Raw genomic sequence first — 14,292 nt, forward strand, 5'->3', positions numbered from 1 at the left:
CCAGTTCTGGTGATAGACTGTCCACCAATATTCATTACAAGCAGCTACCTCAACTACAGCTTCTCACACCCTGCTTCAAGTAAGGACTCCATCACATTTTCTCAATTCCTTTGACTCCATCGCATCTGTTCCGATGATGTCACCAGCCAAAACGGCACTTCTGGCATGTCTTCCTTTTTCCTTAACCGAGAGTTCCTCCCCACTGTGGTTGACAGGACCCTCAACAGTGTTTGACCCATCTCCTGCGCCTCTGCCCTCACACTTCGCCCCCCCCTCCACCCTCGCAGAACCAAAATAGGATCCCCCTTGTCCTTGTTTTTCACTCCGCCAGCCTCCACATTGAAAGGATCATTCTCTGCCATTTCTGCCAACTCCAGCATGATGCCACCACCAAACACATCTTTCCTTCACACACACACCGCCCCCCCCCCCCCCACCAATCAACATTCTGTAGGGACTGTTCATCTGCGACACTCTGGTCCACTCCTCCATCACCCCTTGCTTCTCATCCCCTTCCCACGGAACCTTTCCAAGTGATCACAAAGGGTGCAACACCTGTCCCTTCACCTCCTCCCTCTTCACTGTCCAAGGCCCCAAACACTTCACCTCCTTCAACTTGGTCTACTGTATTTTCTGCTTCCAATGCAGTCTCCTCCACATTAGGGAGACTAAACGCAGACTGGGTGACTGCTTTGCAGGTCGCCTTTGCTCAATCCGCATGACCCAGACCTCCCTGTCGCTTCCATTTCAGCTCACCATCTTGCTCTCATGTCCACTTGTCCATCCTTGGCCTGCTGCAATGTTCCAGTGAAGCCCAAAGCAAACTGGAGGAACAGCACCTCATCTTCCGCTTAGGCACTTTGCAGCCTTCCGGACTTAACATTGAGTTCAACAACTTCAGACCATGAACTCTCTCCTCCATTATTACACCTTTTTAAATCCATTTTTAAAATTTTAATTTTAATTTTCTTTATTTATTTTATTTACTTATTTTTTAAACCCTTTTTCCCCAAAGCTTCTCCCCTCCCCCACCCACAGGTGGTTTCTATGTTGTGCTTTCACAGAGCGCTGACTCTTGTTCTGCTATTAACACATTCTACTCTTATCTTTATGCCACTATCAGCACCTTCTTTAGTCATCACCATGAGCATTAACACTCCCTCTGTCTTGTGTCCATGACATCTTTGTCAATCTCTCATTAGCTCCCACCTATCCCTGGCCTTCTTTCTTGATCCACCCACTGGATTTAAAAAGGGGTAAAGATAGAGGAGAAAGTTCATGGTCTGAAGTTGTTGAACTTGATGTTAACTCCAGAAGGCTACAAAGTGCCTAATTGGAAGATGAGGTGTTGTTCCTCCAGCTTGCATTAGGCTTCACTGGAACAACAAAACAGTGTGGCTATGGGCAACTTGGGCCCCAGTTATGCCTGTCTTTTTGTAGGGTACATGGAACATTCCTTGTTCCAGTCCTACTCAGGCCCCCTCCCACAACTTTTTTTTAAATAAGTGCCACATCATGCTCTCGTCTGGACTTGGAAAAAATTATCGATTTTGCTTCCAATTTCCAACTCTCTTAAACAGAATAAAATTCATCAAATTTCTACGTCTCTTTAGCTCTCAAAAGGAGTCATACGGACTCGAAATGTTAACTCTTGTTTCTCTTTTCACAGACACTCCCAGACCTACTGAGTTTTTCCAGCATTTTTTGTTTTTATGTAGTTATTGTCCATCAGGAATCCAATCTATCACTTTCTCTTTTCTTCCCAACTCCAAACTCCTCCAATTTGACTGTTTGGAGTGTCCCTTTAAACTTTGGAATTCAGATCGAGTCATGTGGATCCACTTCATGCCTGCTTCTGCTGACTGGACGGGAAACTCAGAGGTAAATTATAATGAGGTGGCTGAGTTTAAAAGCCACTGGCAGATGCCTGCACTTACTTCTTGGTTTTGTGTGTGTGACTGGACACTCCACCAGCCCCTATCCCAGCACATTGTTAAATTAAAATCATGCTCTATGTTTCTTCAGCAACATCTTAATCAAAAGACTTCAGCTCCTATAAACAACACCCCTTTTGTAGTTGACTGGAGTCCCACTCATTCCCTCTATGGGACTCAGACCCTCAGTCTTCTGGATCAATTAAGCCAAACTGACTTTGAAATAAAGTAATTTCTTGTGCTACTATGAATGTTTACACACAGGAAGCCATTGTGTCTGTCCCAATACTTTGCTGCAGCAATCCAAAACTAATTCCAAAAGAATCATACAAGTGAAACACCTTAAGCTAACACACCATGCTAAGCATGGATTATTTTTCGCCATTAAAAAAGAAAATTAATGACTATTGATGTTTCTCCACAATGAGCTGAGGTGATAATAATTAGAGGAAAAATTATCATGAATAGGAACAAAGGAACTGAAGCTAGCCAATCAATCATCAAGTTTGCCCCCCCCCACCCCCAACTTGTACTTATGGTAGCCATTTATCTTTTGAATCCTATTTCATTATTCATTTCCCCACATAATGTACTAGTTATACATTAGGCAAATATCTTAATGCATTGGTGCATGTTACATTGAAGCATTGTAAGAGATTCAGGTAGGAGTACTCCAAATGGGCTATTTGTCCCACTATTCCAACCTTGCACCAGGTCACCTTGATACATTTCTAACCGTGGAACTTAACTCATCTCTTTCTGAGCTTAATCTTAATCTTAGCTCATTATTTGACTATAGTTTAAGTTCATACTTGACAAAAGAATGAACTTGCATTGTATAGTGCCATTGTAACCTCAGGAGTGTCTCAAAGCACTTTACAGTCAATAAATTATTTATGAAGCATAGCCATTGTTGTAATTTAGGATATAAAGCACAGTGCCAGTGTTTAGCTGCAGCAGTGGAAATACCAACATATGATGCACAATTCAGGCCTAGCTAACCAGATGTGATAAAAATGCAATGTTCTCTTTTTCAGTTTGATTCATTACAATGAAAAACTCAATCAAGCTGGTAATGAAATGTATAGCAATGGGCAAAAACTAATTCTGCTTTTTGGTGGTGCTACACTGCCTGTGCATGGACTTGGGGTGTGATATTTAGAAAAACTGTCCAAACAACTCCCTGAAGTGTTCCCTGATTTGAAGCTTAAAATGGCATAACTCAGGTCATAATTCTGAAATCACATCACTGTCACTTTCCTTTGTCTAACATAGACTATTTGTTTCAGAGTATTCCCTTGTTGCTTATCCTATAAACTTTCTGATTCCCATGACTTTGTCTCTTGTTTTTTCTCCTCCCTTATTCTTTTCTCCTTTCCTAATTCTTCATTCTTTGCTTCCCTCTCTCTTCTTTGGCCAATCCTCTACCTGTTGCTCTGTACACCCCATTCCTTCCTCTTTTCCTTATGCCAATCCTCTCCTTTTTGTTCCTCAAACCCCTTTCCCTCTGCCCTCCTTAGACTATTTCTTTGTTCACCACGCTCCTTTCTCTCTTGCTTTTCCTTTATATTTTCTCCTTTTTGTTCTCTGCACTACTTTCTCTTCCTTTCATCTTCTTCCTAATCCATTCTCCGCTTTACAATTCCCATTTCTCTCTTCACTCTTTTCTCTTTTCTGACTCTGTGGACTGGACGTTCCATCTGGGGGCAGGAAACAGGAGTCTAAACTGTTTTCACATCCTGAACTCGGCCCTGGAAAATGGAGGTGGGGGAGGGTGGGTGGCGGTGGTGGCAAATAGTCACTCTTTGGGATTTTCATAGAGGAACCCCATTAACTGGCACAGAGACAGTTTCCCTGTTCAATTAATGGTGGCAGGCAGACTCTCAAAGTTGGAGGGTCAATCAGAAGCCTTCCAGCTTGGGAGGAGCAGCAACTTGCAATGGATGGTAAGTAACTGAGAGGCCACTTCAACGTTTTCAAAATTTTAATGAGAAAACAGATACAGCAGCCAGACCACCATAGGGGGAGGAATCCCTCCACGGGGTAGCTTTCGGCTGCACCTGCACCCAGGCAGGGAAGGCCTCTTTGGAGTGCTTGTCCCTGGCCTGCCACTGGGTACCCACCTCCAGGCAATTAAGCTGCACCCCTCCGCCATTTTGGAAAACTGGAGGCCAATCTAAAAATTCCAGTTGGCCTCTTTTAATTTCTGTTAACAAGGCTCTTAATTATTCTTATCTGCTACCTGCCTCACGGGGGCTGGTAGCCTTGCCAGCCCCAAATGCATCTCCTCTAAAATGGCTAGTGCTGTGAATGGAATTGGGAAACTATCATGCCGATCAGCACCATTATACTTGGGTCCCGTCCGTCTCAATTCCTGACCTCAGCTGGGCCTGAAAATTTAGCCCTGTGTTTCTCTTCTTACTTTCCATTTTCTTTTATTATCTTCTATTTTCCATTTCCCTCAGTCCAATTTTTGGGAGAAGTATTTTTTTGTCTGGTAGACTTATTGAAATTGCAAATGTGTTTTCTCTGAATGTGTTTCAATTTTTATCTAAATATGGGGCTTTTTGCCTATCCTGTCTTTGTCTACCCAACTTGCCAGAACCCATTACTGATTAGCCTATTGTATCTCAGTGAGGGAAACAAAGCAGAAAGAATCTGCTGGAGGCTGATATCCAGTCTGTATCTACAAAGTATTGAGGTGCTTCTATAAACAAGCTCTTTAAGCACAATGCTGGGTCAGCGCAGCAACAATGATATATTTTTAGGCACAACTCCTAGAGTAAAATAAAGAGGATGTGTCCATCAATTTTCTATGCTTCTGATGCTGTCAAAACCATATTTTCTTAGAAATCGAGAGAAAAAAGATAAAAACAAAAAAACTGCGGATGCTGGAAATCCAAAACAAAAACAGAATTACCTGGAAAAACTCAGCAGGTCTGGCAGCATCGGCGGAGAAGAAAAGAGTTGACGTTTCGAGTCCTCATGACCCTTCAATAGAACTGGGTGAATCCAAGGAGAGGGGTGAAATATGAAAAAAGTGTCATCAAGCTTTATAATAACATTTTCTTCCTCCTTTCCCCCACTCGAACTACAATACATATTCATTATAACTTGATGGGGTAGACTTTGGACTCACTGCCCAAGCATAAATCTGATGATGCAGATCCAGTATAGAAACTGTCTGATCTCATTTCCAGTGAAAGCAATAAAATCAAGCTGGCCAGTTTGGTGCCCAGGGGCAAGTTAAGAATCTACACCTATACCGTTAATATAGTACACAAAACATATTCATTTATATTCGGGTAAGGGTCCATTTGGGTGAAAGTCTTCACCTTCAGTCTGGCTGACATCCAGAATTCATTAGGCATCACAGGAAAACGCCACCTATTCATGATTTCCTTAAACGCGTTAGATTAAATAGTTATGGTCCTGGACAAACAACTTAGAAGTTGGGGAGTGGGAAGATGGCGAAACTGAATTTAATAAACCTGTTGATTTGTGGGCTGGCAGCAGAAACAGTGACCATGAAAGATTATTAGTTTGACGTAAAACAATGGGTTCACTAATGTCCCTCAGGAAAGGGGACCTAAATGCGTGCCTGGCCTACATGTAATTCTGGCCCCACAATTGATGATTGCCTCTTAATGCCTTCTGAAATGGTCTAGAAATCGACCCCATTATAAAAGACAGTTTTTCGCCTTGTCTTATCTCTTTCTGGATTAATACAAATGAAGCTAACGAGCAGGCATAGAGGTTGAACACGCACCTTTAAATGAGACTTGTTACTTTAGTTTACATGTGCAGACTGTGTAAGAGAACCGAATCTCGTGATATTGCAACAATTCCTTTGATGATATACATATTAGCATAAACATATATTTAAACGACTACATTTAGAATAATAACACATACAACAGTTCTTGTGGCTAAAAGTGATGGATTACTTTTCAAGTGAAATCACGATTGTTACATGCATAAACAAATCACATCACAGAAACAGCAGTTGAATGAATAAATGACCAGTTATTCTATTCCTGGTCCTGCTGTTTGAGGGCTGAATATTAGTCATAATGCTGCATCGTGTTCTATGGGATTATTTACATCTAGCTGACCAGTTGGATTGCATCTTAGCTTGGCATCGCAACTTAAAAAGAGCAACTCTACCAACATGGTTCTGCCTTAGTGACAGAATATCAGTATCAGGTTGGGTAAAACTTAAACCAAAGATCCTTGTTGAGTCAGAGGTAAGCTTGCCACTAATTAGGCCAAGTTGATACTTAGGGGGATCAGGTGAGGAAATGGTCAGAACATATGAACATACAAATTAGGAGTAGGAGTGGGCCATTCGGCCCCTCAAGCCTGCAACATCATTCAATAAGTTCACGACTAGTCTGATTGTAACCTCAACTCCACTTTCCTGCCTACCCTGATAACCTTTCACCCCTTTGCTAATCAAGAATTTATCTACCTCTGCCTTAAAAATATTCAAAGACTCTGTTTCCATTGCCTTTTGATGAATAGGGTTTCAAAGACTCACAACCCTCTGAGAGAAAAGATTTCTCCTCATCTATGTCTTAAATGGACGACCCCTTATTTTTAAACAGTAACCCCTAGTTCTATTAGCCTAGTAAACCTAGGGATTAGTCTGGTAAATCTTCTCTGAACTGCTTCCAATGCATTTATATCCTTCTTTAAATAAGGAGTCCAATACTGTACACAGTACTCCAGATGTGGTCTCACTAATGCCTGGTATAACTGAAACATAACTCCCTATTCCCCTCGCAATAAGCAATAAATTCTATTAGCTTTCATAATTACTTGCTGTACCTGCATTCTATCCTTTTGCGATTCATGCACTAGGACATCCAGATCCCTCTGCATCTCAGAGCTCTGCAATCTCTCACCATTTAGATAAGTTTCCTTTTTTCTTATTCTGCCTGCTAAAGTGGACAATTTTACATTTTCCCACATTATACTCTATTTGCCAAATATTTGCCCACTCCCTGAACCTATTTATGTCCCCTTGTAGCATCCTTATGTCCTCTTCACAACTTACTTTCCTACCTATTTTTGTGTCATCAGTAAGATTAGCAATCGTACTTTCAGTCATTTATATAAATTGTAAAATGTTGAGGCCCCAGAACTGATCCCTGTTTGACATGACTGCCAACCAGAAAATGACCCATTTATGCCTACTCTCTGTTTTCTGTTAGCTAGCCAATCTTCCATCCATGCCAATATGTTACCCCCCCCCCTACATCATGAGCTTTTACTTTCCACTAGTTTTAGTGAACTGGTTGTTTTATGTCAATGTAACATCTTTCATGGTTACTGTTTCCTTTGATGTGGCACCTTATCTATCCATAACACATGTTACTTCCTCAAAGAGCTCCAATAAATTGGTTAAACATGGTTTTCCTTGCACAAAACCATGTTGAGTCTGCCTGATTACTTTGAATTTTTCCATGTGCCCTGCTATAATGTCTTTAATAATAGCTTCTAACATTTTCTCTATGACAGATGTTAAGCTACCTGGCCTATAGTTTCCTGCTTTCTATATCCTTTCCCTTTTGAATAAAGGAGTTACATTCACTACTTTTCCAATCTAATGGAGCTTTCCCTGACTCTAGGGAATTTAGGAAAATTAGAACCAATGCAGCAATTATCTGCTTTAATTTTAGCCCTTAGAAACATGGGGCAGAATTTTCCCGTCGATGATTTGGGGGCGGGGCCCGCTCACCAATGGGAAAATGATGCGGGATGACATCAGGCAGAACTCCTGATGTCACCACACTCCATTTAAATTTTCAGGTAGGCGGGGACGCAGCAAAATCAGCTGTGCGCCTGCCGACCTGTCAATGGCCAATTGAGGCTATTGACAGAGTCATTAAACTAATTAATGGACCTGCCCATCCAAGCTTAAGGTTGGCGGGCAGGCCAGGAGCCCCGGCAAGAATTAGAAAAAGTATGAAACTTCATCCACGGGCAGGATGAGGTTTCATGTAGGGTTTTAAAAAATTTTATTAAAGCTTTTTTAAAAATTATGCACACGTCCCAACTCATGTGACAGTGTCACATGAGGGGACATGTGAGGGAATTTTTTTTCTCTATTTTTATCATTTTTGACAGTTGAGGCTATCTCCCTGAGGCAGCACTTAGCCTCAGGGAGATGAGTGCACTCTTTTGTGCGCATGTGCGAAAGAGTGCACTCTCAGGTTTAGGGATTTCCTCTTGCCCGCACAGGGAGCGCAAGGCATCACGCTGGGCAGGCCTTAATTGGCCCGCCCACATAAAATGGCGCCACGCCCCCTTATTGGGGGCGCCAATTGGAGGCTCGCCTGTGTGCTCCTGCACTTCAACTTCACCCCCGACGGGAGGAAAATCCTGCCCATGTGTGGAATTTTATGCGGCGGTGTGAGCCCAACCCTACAGCTTAAAAGTCATTGGTGAACCTGAAGCCCCAATCAAATGGCTGGCAGCCTTCTGGTCCCAGCAGCACTGGGAACAGTGGCCACTTCTAGAACTGTACCCGGTCCCCAAGGTGATCGTTGCTGGACACAGACACCCAGGTAAGTTGTGGCGTGGCATGTTTTCACCAGGACCAATCAGGCAGGCACTGACAAGGGGCTAGGGGTGTGGTTTCAGGGAGCATAGAATGGGAGAGGGAGTATTGTGGTGAGGAGGGCACCTTGGTTGTGCACAGGGTGTCCATACGGGAGGGTCATGCCCCCCCTGCTCTCCCCAGTCCAAGGCTACCAGGTAAAATACCAGGTAAAATACTGGCCATTAATTGGTCACTTCAGGGCCACAGTTGGCCCAGGATCAGGTTACCCACCTGATGCTTCCCGCTCCACAGGTAAAATACCAGCAGAATCAGGCAGACGACGGGCATAGCATCCCTTTCCATGCCACCTGATTTTATGCTCCCCCGCTGCCATTCTACTCTCAGGGAGAGGAGCATATAAAATTTCACCCTATATTACACATAGTAACCAATATAATTAATAAAGTATTTGATGCTGCATGTGTTCAGGTGAACAAGCATGGATTTGTTCAAGGCTGCATCTATCTCATTTTTAATAACTATTTAATGAACTCTTTAGACTGAAGTCCGCTCTTCACATTATTTCTGTTCTGACCCATATCATTTCAACGTTAAGCACATCATGGAACCCCAGATATGTTAGCTGTTAAAGAGCCTTCAAAGTGGCCAACATGGTGCCATGAGGTAAAACATTTCACCCAAGATGTCATCTTAGTAAAGGAGTTGAAGCTCGTGCCAGGAATGTTTGCCTAGGGGATTGTTAAGAAGCTGATTGCCACTTACATTGTCTGCTAGTGCTGATTAAGCACCATTATAGTGGATAGTACTTGAAGCAGCTAACGTTGACCATCCTACTAACATTGAAAAATCACTGGTGGTGAACAAGTTATTGCAGAGGATTTTCAGCACAACCTAAGAGTACTTAAGAATACTTCTACTCTTCATTTGCTGCTCAATGTTTGAAAAGGAGTTTTGAAATGAATCGGGGACATTTTGGGACACTTCGTCAAGACTTCACCAACGCTTTATGCACACCTGTTCTGGAAATCCTCTGAGGACTTTTATTAAAAAGAATAAATGCTGTGCTACCCTTATTGGGAACCTTATAGGAATTAACAGTAGAAAGGGAATGCTTGGACGACAGCATCTTGTGAGAAGTCCTCATTGATCTGCACTGGGTATGGGAAGAGGATATGAGACCGGGGGAGCAGCTGCTGCAGGAGAGAGTGACAGGAGAATGAGGCGGAATCCTTCCCCCCTACAAGTACAGGACATTTGCCTTCCTCTGGATCTCTTCCACCAGGACCTCAAGTGCCACATCCAAGAACACGTGTTTTCATTTGGTCACTTAGCCATCTGGAAATGTTCCCCTGTTTACCAGCAGCACATTTCATGCCATCAGTGGAGGTGAATGTGTGGAGCTCACATATATTGTTCCACAAAAGTTGTGCCTGATCAGCACTTGAATACTAAACCTGCAGGTGTCTGATTTAGCAATTTTAGACATTCAAATTCTGGAAATCTGAAATTCAGATGAAAACTATGTGCAAAAATCAGACTTTCAAACAGTATGGCCAGAATTTTACGTTCAGCATGCAGGCACGTGCCTGAGATGCTTGAGCGTAATATGACGTGTGATGACGTTGGGCACGCATCCCGATGTCATCGTGCACTTGCGCGATATTTCGTTCGGCAGGTGTGTGCCGGAGCTGAATGCATGCCTGCCGATAATTGAAAGGTCTATTAAGGCCATTAACAAGCTACTTAACTTGAAATTTACGCTGCCCGTCCAAACCAATGGTTGGCGGCAGGCAAAAAGGCCAAGCGGCCTTTATATTTTTTAGGAAACCTCATTCACGAGCGGGATGAGGTTTCCGAAAGCTAAAACAAATTAAATAAACACATTATTTTGAGAGTAAAAACATGTCCCATCTCAAGCGACACAGTCAGGTGAGGGGCCATGTTTCATTAAATTTTTATTGTATTTATTCATTTTTTAAAAAAGCGTTTCAATCTCCCTGAGGCAGCTCCGTGCCTCAGGGAGATTGAAGTGCTCTTTCGGGGGCATGTGCGATCTGCACGTGAGACCCGGCTCTCCCTCCTATCCTCCTAACACAGGGCGCTGCTCTTAATTGGCCCGTCCACATGAAATCACGGTGCAGAGCCGATCGCAGGTGGCAGTCGGCTTCCTGACTGCCCCACCTGCTTTCGCCAAGACCGCCTGATGAGGGAAAAATTCTGGCCTGTGTCCTATTAGCACTGCACCCATTTAGTCCCTGTTTTCAACTTTTGTGTGATTATTCAACAGCAGGTATGTCTCACATTTGCGATGCTCAAGGGACTTTATCTCAGACATACACCAACACATACATCTAATTCACGGAAGCAAGAAAGCTTAAAAGCCTGAACAGCATTTCTCAAAAGTTCAGCTTTTCTTTTTGTTGACAGACCTATTCATGATAGACTGACATCATCAGATAGATTTAATTTAGAAAATAATATTTGGGATACAATATCTGAGTAATTTGAGACATGACATGTAGCAAGTGCAGCAGGCCTGGGAGGAAGGTTTACAAAGCCCTCCACCACTGAGGCAAGTTGTCTCATGTCAAGTTTGGATCAGTAGAATAATTGATCGAGATTGATTACAATGATTTGTCAACAGCTCCGTTATCATTGTATCATGCAACAACCAGAATGGCAGAAGGCAAACAAGATAGACCTTGGTCTTTTTTTGTCTGGCAATTCCTAGTTTCTATAAATGACCTTCAAACGCAGCCCTTCTGCAATAAGAGGTGGAAAAGCTGGTGTGGGGGGTTTTGGTGGGGGTGGCATTGAATTCCTCTTCAGTCAGTTCAAGTGTGGAATAGTTAAAGGTTGGGAGGGGGACACCCAACCCCCTCCTTTGTTATAGGTGTTGGTAAATGGCCTGCAGGTAATCTAGAGAATAAAATGACAAGAGGGATATGCACCCTCTCACAAAAACACAGGGCAGAGTCATCCCAGATTTGCACTATGTGGGTAGCTGGCAGGTAAAACGACGTTTTACCCGTCGACTACAATGGCGGCTTTTCATGCCGTAGCACCAAACCTACCAAATTAATTAAGCATTCCCGGGAAACATGCCATTTCCATGGCGGGCAGGCTGTCATTCAACCGCCATCTCATCACCTCGCCGCTTCATCACACTGGGCGCCATATTTAAAGTCCAGTCGAGTGCACACTTCTCAGAGCTTCCAGCCCACGACTGCTGAGCGGAAGACAGGATGGCCCCAAAAGGCAAAAAGACTGCAGCCCCCAGGTTTAGTGACGCGTCCCTCGAGCACCTTTTGGATGCCCTCCATGATGTCCTCTACCCCTGCTCTGGCCGCAGGAGGGGCAGCGGCATCATCCAGCCAGCATGGGAGGTGGTGGCAGCGGTGGTCAGTGCCAATGCTCTGCAAAAGAGGACAGCCACCCAGTGCCACTACAGGATGAATGGTCTCATCTGTTCCACCAGGGTAACTCACTCTTCTCATCACTCTCAACTCACACACTCTCAAACCCATCACATATCCACAGGGATCTCACACCTCAAGGGAAAACACCACTAACTCTCACACACCCCCTCACATCTCCATCAGGGTCATATCCTCTGGAGCTTGCATCTCATTCTGTCCATGTCTCCGCTCACCACACAAACATTCCATGCAGTGCCATGTGTCCTGCTCACACTCTCTCCATCTGTTCCTATGCAGGAGAAGCTGGCTCACATCAGCAGGCAGAGGGTCAGACTGGATGTGGAGTGGCCCACATTAGGCCCCTCGCTCACTTTGAGGAGCCATCGTGCTGACTGGTGCGGAAATGGACCGTGCCCGCAGTGATGGTGAGGTTGGCGGCAAACACCCACGTGAGGATCCTGCACCACATCATCCCTCTCTCCACGCAACTGTGAGTGCTCTCTCTGCTGCTTTTGACTCTGCTGCCATACACTACTTATCGCTACTTTGGTTCACTGGGAGCTCTGCCAAGCGACTGACATCCTCAGCCAGCCAGTCCCTCAGCTCCATCCACATCCTCACCTCCACCCAAGGGGACACCTCCTCCATTGAAGAGCTGGAAGTCCCATCACAGTGCTTACCCACACCCTCCACCAGCGCAGAGACACACCCCTTGGTGGGACCTAGATCTAGAGCAGGCTCAGGTTTACAATCTGGTGGTCACCGCATGGACACGTGCCCGAAGCAGGAGGAGGCAGATTTGGCCAAGCTCACCGGCACTCAGGGTTGTGGCTGGTCGGTCGCCAAGGGGAGGTGGAAGGTGATGCCGGGGGGGTGGTCAACGGTGATGAGAGGGAGGAAATGGGTGACTGGGGGAGGGGAAAAGACAGGGGAGCTTCTGGAAAATCAAATCAAGACCATGCTGAGCAAATCAAGAGTCGTGATAGGGGAGATCAGGTGCTGCATGGGAGTGCGATCATTGGGTGGGCGGAGATACAGAGCAGCTCAGTTGGACAACTGAAAGTGAATCCCAGCAGGCAGCATTCAAAATGCTCAGTATATTGAAGTGAGTGTGATATGGGAAGGATCTGCATGCATGGGACAGTGGCAGCTGGACATCCCTGGGTCATCCACTCAGGAATCTCAGAGGCTGTCCTCTCCCTCCAAGTCCCTTTTGTCTGTGACCCTCTCAACCTCATCCCTTGTCACTACGGGGGAGCAGCTGGGCAATGAGTGATTCTGGAGGAAGTGTGTGTATGTGGCAGAGCCTCTCAGAGCCTCGTGGAAGCACTGTCCCACGCACATGGATCCTTCCCATGTCACACTCACCTCAATGTCCTGAGCATTTTAAATGCTGCCCACTAGGGTTTGCTTTCAGTTGTCTATCTGAGCTGCCCTGCATCTCCGCACCCACCCCCCCCCCAATGATCACACTCCCTGATCTCCCCCATCACAACTTTCAATTTGGACATGATCTTGATTTGATTTTTCATAAGCTCTCCCATCTGTTCCCCTCCCCAGTCACCCATTTCCTTTCCCCCATCACTGTTGACCACCCCACCCCCCAGGCATCACCTTCCACCTCCCCTCAGTGACCTACCAGCCACAACCTTTTTCCTTTTGGGATGTGCAGGTGAACATGCACCTTTGCTTCCTTCACAAAAATCTCACCCCATTCACATTCACCTCCTTCCCATTCCCAGGCTTCGTGTCTGCCTCCGAGTCCCACCAATCACCTTGCCATCCCTTCTACTGCTAATGTTGAACCCTCACCCTCCCACCCTACCCCCTTACTCTGCCCTCGGTCATTCTCGCCATTCCCTTGTACCCTGCCCATCCTCAGTTCACTCCCCAGGAGGTAGTCATGGATCAATCAGAACCCTCCCTTGCATATTCACCTGGACATCCTCCCCTCTGGACCTCTTCCTCCCTGGAACCCCTAAACCACTCTGGACCCCCCCCCCCACCTCCCGGAGCCCCTACCTCCCCCTTCGTCCTCCCAACAGTACGCACTCCCCCATCCCCCCCAGACTCCCCTCCCACTTAGTCCATCCCCCTTCTTGACTCCCTCAGACACCCTTCCTTCTTCCCACACCCTTGGTCCTTTTCCCCTCCTGACTGCGTCCTCCAGCCTTACTTACCTCTTCCTCCTGCCACACTTCTTTCTCTAGCTTTACTCCTTCCCCATTCCGCTTCCTTCCTCCAGCCTTACTTCTTCCTCCACCCTACTCCCTCACCTCTCCACAATCCTTCCTCCCACTGGACTCCCTGGCACCGCACCCCCCCCCCCCTACCTCATCCCCCCCGACACCTGCATTCTCCTCCCCCAACC

At 45.4% G+C, this 14,292-nt stretch overlaps 1 protein-coding gene across 1 annotated transcript in view; it reads right to left on the bottom strand.

The window, feature by feature from the left end:
• Nucleotides 1-14,292, bottom strand: part of LOC121279409 (corticotropin-releasing factor receptor 2-like) — a 200,196-nt gene that overhangs the window by 94,544 nt on the left and 91,360 nt on the right. The window lies entirely within an intron of this gene.

The sequence above is a fragment of the Carcharodon carcharias genome, chromosome 6 (genome assembly GCF_017639515.1).
Source record: "Carcharodon carcharias isolate sCarCar2 chromosome 6, sCarCar2.pri, whole genome shotgun sequence".
Classification (NCBI taxonomy): domain Eukaryota; kingdom Metazoa; phylum Chordata; class Chondrichthyes; order Lamniformes; family Lamnidae; genus Carcharodon; species Carcharodon carcharias.